Source organism: Alosa sapidissima, chromosome 6 (assembly GCF_018492685.1).
Source record: "Alosa sapidissima isolate fAloSap1 chromosome 6, fAloSap1.pri, whole genome shotgun sequence".
Classification (NCBI taxonomy): Eukaryota; Metazoa; Chordata; class Actinopteri; order Clupeiformes; family Clupeidae; genus Alosa; species Alosa sapidissima.
Genome location: NC_055962.1, coordinates 33,967,112 through 33,975,121, shown reverse-complemented (window position 1 = coordinate 33,975,121; position 8,010 = coordinate 33,967,112). Strand labels below are relative to the sequence as shown.

The window sequence follows — 8,010 nt, the reverse complement described above, 5'->3', positions numbered from 1 at the left end:
CCAGTAGGGCACACAGCAATGGCCCTGTCATCATGAAGCTCTGATCTCATCACACACACACACACACACACACACACACAGTGTGTGCTCAGTGATGTATCTAGGTCTTCCTCTATAAAAGTGCAAGTGAGTCAAGTAAAGTCACATTTATTTATATAGCACACTTAAATGCAATGTAATAGACCCAAGGTGCTCACAGAAATAAAATAAATACAGTAATAAAAACAAAAAAGAACATACCTTTTGACTGTTAAACCCTGACTTTATTTAGGTGAAGATTCAACACATTAGCAGTCATTCCCTTTGTCCACGCCGCTATACGGTTTTACGGTAGAGCTAAAATTTACTCATTACTCATTACTTGTTACTCAATGTGTCAGCTCAGTCATCATTCTTTGCAGATGTAACCGAATATGAATGTGAAAGACTTGCCTTTCAGGGCATAAACGGTCAAAAGCACAAACTTTTAGAAATATCCTGGCGTCATTTTACAGACCAGGAGAAGTTTTCCATTGACGTAGCGCATTTTAAAAGTAGCCTAGCCTAGGCCTATACACAATCTGTGTACACAGGACTTTCTCTCCCCTTACTTCCCCCGAAATACATTAATTATATTCTATAGTGACACCCTATGACCGTCCCAGGTATTAACTAGGGGGCAGAAAAAGACACTCACTCGGTTGATGAAACTGGACATAGCCAGTCATCCGCTTCAAAGTCACGCTAATAATACCGTAAGGCTAATAATAGCTGTGCCCTCACACTATCACACGTGACAATTTACTTTAAAAGGTGATTTTCTCCTCTTCTGGCATATCGTGACAGGAGAACCATGCCAACTTTGGATGCGGTTATCTTAGCGATACTTTTTGCAATACCCTCGATATACAGGGCTCTCACTGACTTGCTTATTGAAATTCAAAGATTTCTGACCTCACTGTGGCAATTTACAGCCAGTGGCTGTGCATTTCTTATCTTAGGAACAGAGCTGAATGGACCAAAAATAATTCTCTCTGTTTTCTTTTCCTTTAATTGTAAGACATTTGCTGCTATCCAACTCTTTATGTCATTAAGGCAGTTAAACAGGCTTAAGTGCAGGAACTTTCGGCTGTTAATGGCAGGTAAAATTTAGAGTCATCTGCATAGCATACTATCACTGCAGATACTGAACATGTTATGTGAGTTATCCCAAACCACATGTGCTATGCACATTCCTGTCTTGAAATGCTTAACTGAACACACACACACACACACACACACACACACACATAGTGGACATCTGTCATCAACCCCCCCCCCCCCCCCCCCCCCCCTTTCACCAGAAAAGAGAATGACAAATGCTGAAACAGAGGAAGACTGAAGTTTCCTCTTCCAGGTCAACTGGAGAGTTGTTGAGATTTAATTACGCTGCAGATTTATCGGCACACAGCTGCTTTGATACGGACCATGGCCCTGGTTACCGGGCCCTGTGGAACCTGGGAAATGGATGTGATTGGAGTTTTACTGCCGGCGGCTTCAACCAGCATCAGTGTGTTTATAAGTAGAGGATGAGGTTGAGGGCTCGCTGAGGTCGCCGTGTTTCAAGTGTTGTTGTGAAATAGCTTAAGATTTATGAGGCAGACACTTTTTAGTCTGGAGTTGATTGAAGCTCAGCATGCCACTTTGATTTTTTATCGAAAATCGAAAAACACACAGACACACACACATAAATATACAGACAGGCACACACGTCCATACAAGTACGCACAAACACACAGACACACACACACAGACACACACACACACACAAACACACAGAGACACATACACACACACACACACACACACACACACACACACACACACACACAAACACACATCAGCATCCGTGAATTGGTTTGAACAGTTTTCCGGGGTCCGCTGCGACTGTGAGACCCCCCATGGTGTTCGACAAGATTGGCATTCTCCAGAGTTCCCAGTGAAACCAAGACTCCAGCACCCAGCCTCATGTAGGACTCGTGAGGCCCGGGCTACAGCGGGTCCGCAACCCAAGTGCTCTGTTCGGGGAGCGTAAAAACAGTTTTAGAAAACTGGTCAAATTTTTTTCAAACGTACGCGCCGCTATCACATCTGGTGTAACCTGCTCCACTGATTACAGTGGAAGCTAATTGTTTGCTAACGCTAACGGAAAGCTTCAGCTATGTGCCTGGGGTGGCCTCCCTGTCATTCCCAATCACTCCACACAGCATTCCCGTGCACATCAGAGGCTTCCCTATTGACATTCCCCTGTAAGACCCTGGATAACACACACCTACACCAACCCCTCATCACCAACCCACCCCCCCTCCTCTTACACCATCACTGTATTAATGATGACAGGCAGCGCTGGCTCAGATCAGAGGAGACGTGTCCCATTAAAGCTGTTAGCTGCTCCGCTCCTCTCTCTGATCAGGCCTGGGGGACGGGGGATTGTACACTGACGAGGAGACAGCGCGAGAGGCAGGGCGCCTTTTAAAAGTACAGATCTGCCGGTCGACGCATGTGATGCTTTTACACTTTAGTCACTTGGCAGGCGCTTTTATCCAAATTAGACAAACTAGCCAGAGAATGGCATCAGCAGATCAGGCAATCAAGGAGTGGATGTTGTGATAAGTGCTCCCAAACCAGCCATGGCCACGTCTGAAGAACTTTGTCTCACCCCCATCATGGCTGCAATGCATCAGGTTTGAAATCTGTGTGTGGATCTCCTCACTTCCCAAGAGAGGGAGTCTTATCGCACCACTCTTTGCCCCTATCAAAGGCTTCTCAAAGACTTGCCATGCCAAGGCATGCCTTCACTCTGTCTCTATTGCAATGACTGCTCTTCACACATGACTAGAATCAGAGATCGAACCTCTCCAGACTTCGCTTTGAATCAGTATGAAATCTATTTGATCTCATTGTTATCATATTTAGAGAGAGAGCTATGATTTCACCATGTCTTTGGACGTGGAGTTGAACATGAGAACATGTACCCCACAAAGCCACGTGCCTTTGGTGCCGCCATCACTGGGTCATGGGGAGGTTTATCATGAAAAGAAAATAAGAGCCTGATAATGTTTGAACACAAGGGGAAAAAATGTGACGCCAGGGCAGGTTGCCTGATACACCGCTCAATAGATCACAGCCCAGTGATCCTCCCTAAGCTTTAAAGCCACATTAACATGGAACATGAACTGGATGAATTGCTGTTTTGTTATTTGTTGAAATACCAGAGTTTCCTTGGAATGGATATGTCATTAGGCTGCCGTGTCTTTCGTCAAAGTGATGGTGTTACAGGGCTGGCCTTCAGCTTGTTTAGCGCTAATCCCTGTACTATATATAAAATTGTTGTGTATTGTGTATTGCATAGTAATAGTATTGTTGTGTATTGTGTAGTATTGCATAGTAATAGTATTGTTGTGTATTGTGTAGTATTGCATAGTAATAGTATTGTATTGTATTGCATAGTAATAGTATTGTTGTGTATTGTGTAGTATTGCATAGTAATAGTATTGTTGTATTGTATAGTATTGTATAGTAATAGTATTGTTATATTGTATAGTATTGCATAGTAATAGTATTGTTGTGTATTGTGTAGTATTGCATAGTAATAGTATTGTTGTATTGTATAGTATTGCATAGTAATAGTATAGTATTGTATTGTATTGTATTGCATAGTAATAATATTGCTGTGTATTGTATAGTATTGCATAGTAATAATATTGCTGTGTATTGTATAGTATTGCATAGTAATATTGTTCTGTATTGTATAGTATTGCATAGTTTGCTGTGTATGGTTTAGTGTTGCATAGTATTAGTATTGGCAAATGCAGTAGTAATTCTTAGCTAATGTCTCCTCTGCACTGTGATTCTCTTGTGGTTTATTCCAAAGTCGTTTTGGAATAAAAGCATCTGTTAAATGAATAAATCTAAATGTAAATATTAGCTGTGAGGAGGCGGTGTGTCTTTGTGAGGTAGGGCAAGGCACATGAGCTCACTAAGTCATCTTGTTTAGCTCTAACCCTGGTTTGCTGTGAGGTGTGTCTTTGTGAGGTGGGGCACACACACACGCTCACAGGCAGCTCATTCAGTCAGTGTTGTTTTATTTGCACTCACACACCCAGCCCGTTGTGCTTTGGCTGCGTTTCAACTGTCAGCCATAAACGGGAAGTCTTTGTAAATTTTCAGTACGCCTCAAAAGGGCTGCGTGTGCAGCTGCGATGGCCGAGAGGTTAAGGCGTTGGACTTGAAATCCAATGGGGTCTCCCCGCGCAGGTTCGAACCCTGCTCGCAGCGATCCTTTCTTGAGTTCTACCGAATCCTTCACCTTTAAAATCTGCTTGTGGAAGGGAAACTGACATTCGATCATGAGAATGTGCGGTAACACTTTACTTGACAGTATCGACATGACACTGTCATGAACACATGACACATGAACCCTAATCCTAACCTCTAATCCTAATCTTAACCCTAATTTGTTATGACAAAAACGAATGACACTTAATGACAGAAATGTTATGTCATAAACGTTTATGACTTGTTTATGACACGTTCATGACAGTGACATGTCACTCTTACAGTATGTCGATACTGTAAAAGTGTAAAGTGTAACCGAATGTGCTAATACAAGGATACAAGGATACAAGGAAGTTTATTGTCACATGCATATAGTTACTGGAAGTAAGAAATGCAGTGAAATTATGTCTGGTGTTAGCCTATTTGTGCATTAATGGGGGGGGGGTGCAGTAGAAGAGGGGTTTAGTAGATTAAGTGGCAAGGGCTGCATAAAAAAAGGTGGGGGAGGATTGGGATTGGGTGGGGGCACCAACAAGGAGCACCCAAGAGCAACAGGGGCAAGGAAAAACTCCCTTACCAAGGAAGAAACCTTGGGCAGATCCACGGCTCAAGGGGCTAACCCAACTGCCAGGGGTCTTGGTGTGTGTGTTGGGGGGATGACAGGGGAGATGGGATAGTGTGCTGTGTATGTGGGGAGAGGGCAGTGTGCAATATGTGTGTTGGAGAAGCTTCCTCGTGAGACAATGTGCTGTGTATTGGGGGGGGGGGGGGGGGGGGGGGCAGTCTGCTGTAAGTATGTTGGGGATGTGTGTTGGAGAAGCTTCCTGATGAAATAATGTGCTGTGTATGTAGGGGGGGGGCAGGGACTTACTATTGCAAGCAGAGTACTGTATGTAATGTATGTGAGTGATGACAGTGAAGATGTGTGTGTGGGCGGGAGGGGAGTGGAGCAGTGACTGTGTGTGTGTGTGTGTAGTGTGTGTGTGGGTAGGTGGGGGCAGTGTGCTGTAAGTATGTAGAGGATGTGTGTTGGAGAAGATCCTGAAGACAATGTGCTGTGTATGTGGGGGGGGGGGGGGGGGGCAGTGTGCAGCAAGTATGTAGAGGAGGCTTACTGTAGCAAGCAGTGTGCTGTATGTATGTGAAGTGATGACAGTGATGATGTAAGTGTGTATGTTGGGGATGGGGGTGGGGTGGGGGGTGGGGGGGGGGCAGAAAGGCTAGGCAATCAAGGACATGGGTAGATGGAGGAGAAATCAAAAATAATAAATAAAAAGTTCTATGGAGATGTGCAAAAGTTGGAGAAAGTCAGATATGTGTGTGTGTGTGTGTGTGTGTGTGTGTGTGTGTGTGTGTGTGTGTGTGTGTGTTTTGACGTGTGATGAAATAAGAAAATAAATAAAAGGTCTGTAGCATAGGGAGAGGGATGTAAAAGTGCTAAAAGTCTTGTAGGTGTGTGTGTGTGTGGGGGGGGGGGGGGGTCATGAGTGCTGAGGAGTGAATGAGTGCAAAGTCAGGATAGTGTGAGTTCAGAGTTGGGAAATGTTTGAGAGTGCTGAGGAGTGAATGTGTGCAAAGTCAGTGTAGTGTGAGTTCAGAGTTCGGATGGCCTGGGGATAAAAACTTCTCCTGAGTCTCTCAGTTCTGGCTTTGTGACTACATAGGCGTCTTCTTGATTTCAGTGGTAGGAATAATCCATTGTTAGGATGAGAAGAGTCCTTCAGAATCTTTTGGGCTCTTAGGAGTACTCTTCTGGAATAGATATCTTGTAGAGCAGGGAGTTGAGTTCTTATAGTACGTTCAGCTGATGACTGGTCTGTTCGATATCTCATCTGAAATGAAGAGATCTGGAGAGAGGCAGAATTTCACAGCATGTTCTCTCTCTACTTTAGTCTAGATATTATTACCTAAATAATTTATGCTTGAATTCCAGTCCCACTTCAACACACACATTCCCCTAGATGTTATCCCTTACTTAAATGTATACTTAAATTCAAAATAGACCATATGTGAATAAAACACTTCAAAAGTCACAGAGTGATTGCATTCACTGACATAAAACCACAGTACTAAGGCCCAGTTGTCTTTGCTAAAATGATTCCTGAACCCAGTGGAACAGTCAACCCATAACACATATACAGTACATACATATCAACAGTTGCATAGTGTGTGTGTACCCATTCATGACTCCATGACCTCCTGTGTAAAAGTCACCATGTAGTTTGCCGTGATGGAGTAGCTGGCTTTTTCACACACTGATGTGTATGCCTTCATGACATGACAAGACATCCATTGTGTCCACCCTGAATATCATACTACTGCCATGTCAGGACAAATTTAGCAACAGGATATGTGACATGAGCGCTACAGAGAAGGCTGGTGGGGATCAGAGCAGGACTTCTGAGACGGACGATTGTGTCGTTTCTCTCTTAATTAGTTAATGGCTCGAGAGTTTTAGGCCTAAGAGCCCCCTCACCTGGTTAGAACATCTTAATTAATGGCTTAATGGCAGGAAATGAGCTCTGCAAGTCGGCTAACGACAGGAAGTCCTCATGCAAGACAGGCCAGTCGTCTTTGATGGCCTTATTGCCTTTGCACCACGGCTTAGTTTTAGAATTCAATTAGGATTGGCTGACACATGTCCCACGGGTGCGCCTCATGCCCCGCAACACAGTCCGGCCTCTGTTCCTCCATGCCACTCAAGTCATTCTCTCACTCCTGCGCCATGTTGGGAACAGTTGTCTGGGGTCGCTGAGGTCAGCCGAAACAGATGTGGAGAATGTGTGTGTGTGTGTGAGTGTGATTGTGTACGAGTGCGGCTGTATGGGTGTCATTCCTGAGTTCTGCAGCTGTCAGACTCATTGTTCTGCCATGAAACCTCAGTAGCCCAGTACAAAGTCAGCGGGAAATATGGTTATTGTAGTCTTTTCTGACACTTGGAGTCTTTTCTCTCCGCTTTTGTACAAACCTCTTTAAATCACCAACCTCTGCCTTTTCTTTTTAACAAACCGCATAATATAGTCGTAGTGCAAACAAAAATAATAATAACATGCCTGCAGGGTAAACATTAACATGAAAGCATTTTTTATTTCCTTCGAAGAGGTAATTTTTTCCCCCTAAAACTTGAAATAAATAACTCTAAGAATTAAAATAGCTTCTATTAGCATCAGAAACAAGCACCTTGTGATTTATGTTTGATGTCTATATGTGTTCTGCGCTCGCAGACTGGTGCTGTCAGCGCTGGAGAGCTTTGATCACGGGCGTGGTGTTAGACTATTTGCCGATTCCTCAAAAGCTGCGGATCAATATGACATGGCACAGGTCCAGAGGCATGGGCACCAGCAAACTTCCCGCTAATGCATGTGTGTGAGAGTTAGTGTGTGCTTGTTTGTTTGTTTGTGTGTGTGTGTGTGTTAACGTTGTTTGCTTGCCCTCAAACCATCACAGCTAAAGAGAGATATAAACCTAGCTGCCAGCTTGAATGTCTAGAGGTGGTGTGTGTGCGTGTGTGTGTGTGTGTGTGCTTGTGTTAGAGAGTATGTGTGTGCTTGTTTGTGTGTGTGTGTGTGTGTGTGTGTGTGTGTGTGTGTGTGTGTTATGCAACCTGATCTCCTGCAGAGCGGAGTGCTAGATCATTTAAAATTAAAACAGTCATCAGCGCAGACCAAACGCTGGTAGCATCTCTCCTCTCTCTCTCTCTCTCTCATCTCTCTC

At 44.0% G+C, this 8,010-nt stretch overlaps 1 non-coding gene across 1 annotated transcript; it reads left to right on the top strand.

Annotated features, from left to right (window-relative positions):
- The first annotated feature begins 4,214 nt into the window (after positions 1–4,214).
- On the top strand, positions 4,215–4,296 carry trnas-uga. Its single transcript has one exon. It is a non-coding gene; the product is annotated as a tRNA-Ser (tRNA).
- Positions 4,297–8,010: the final 3,714 nt, after the last annotated feature.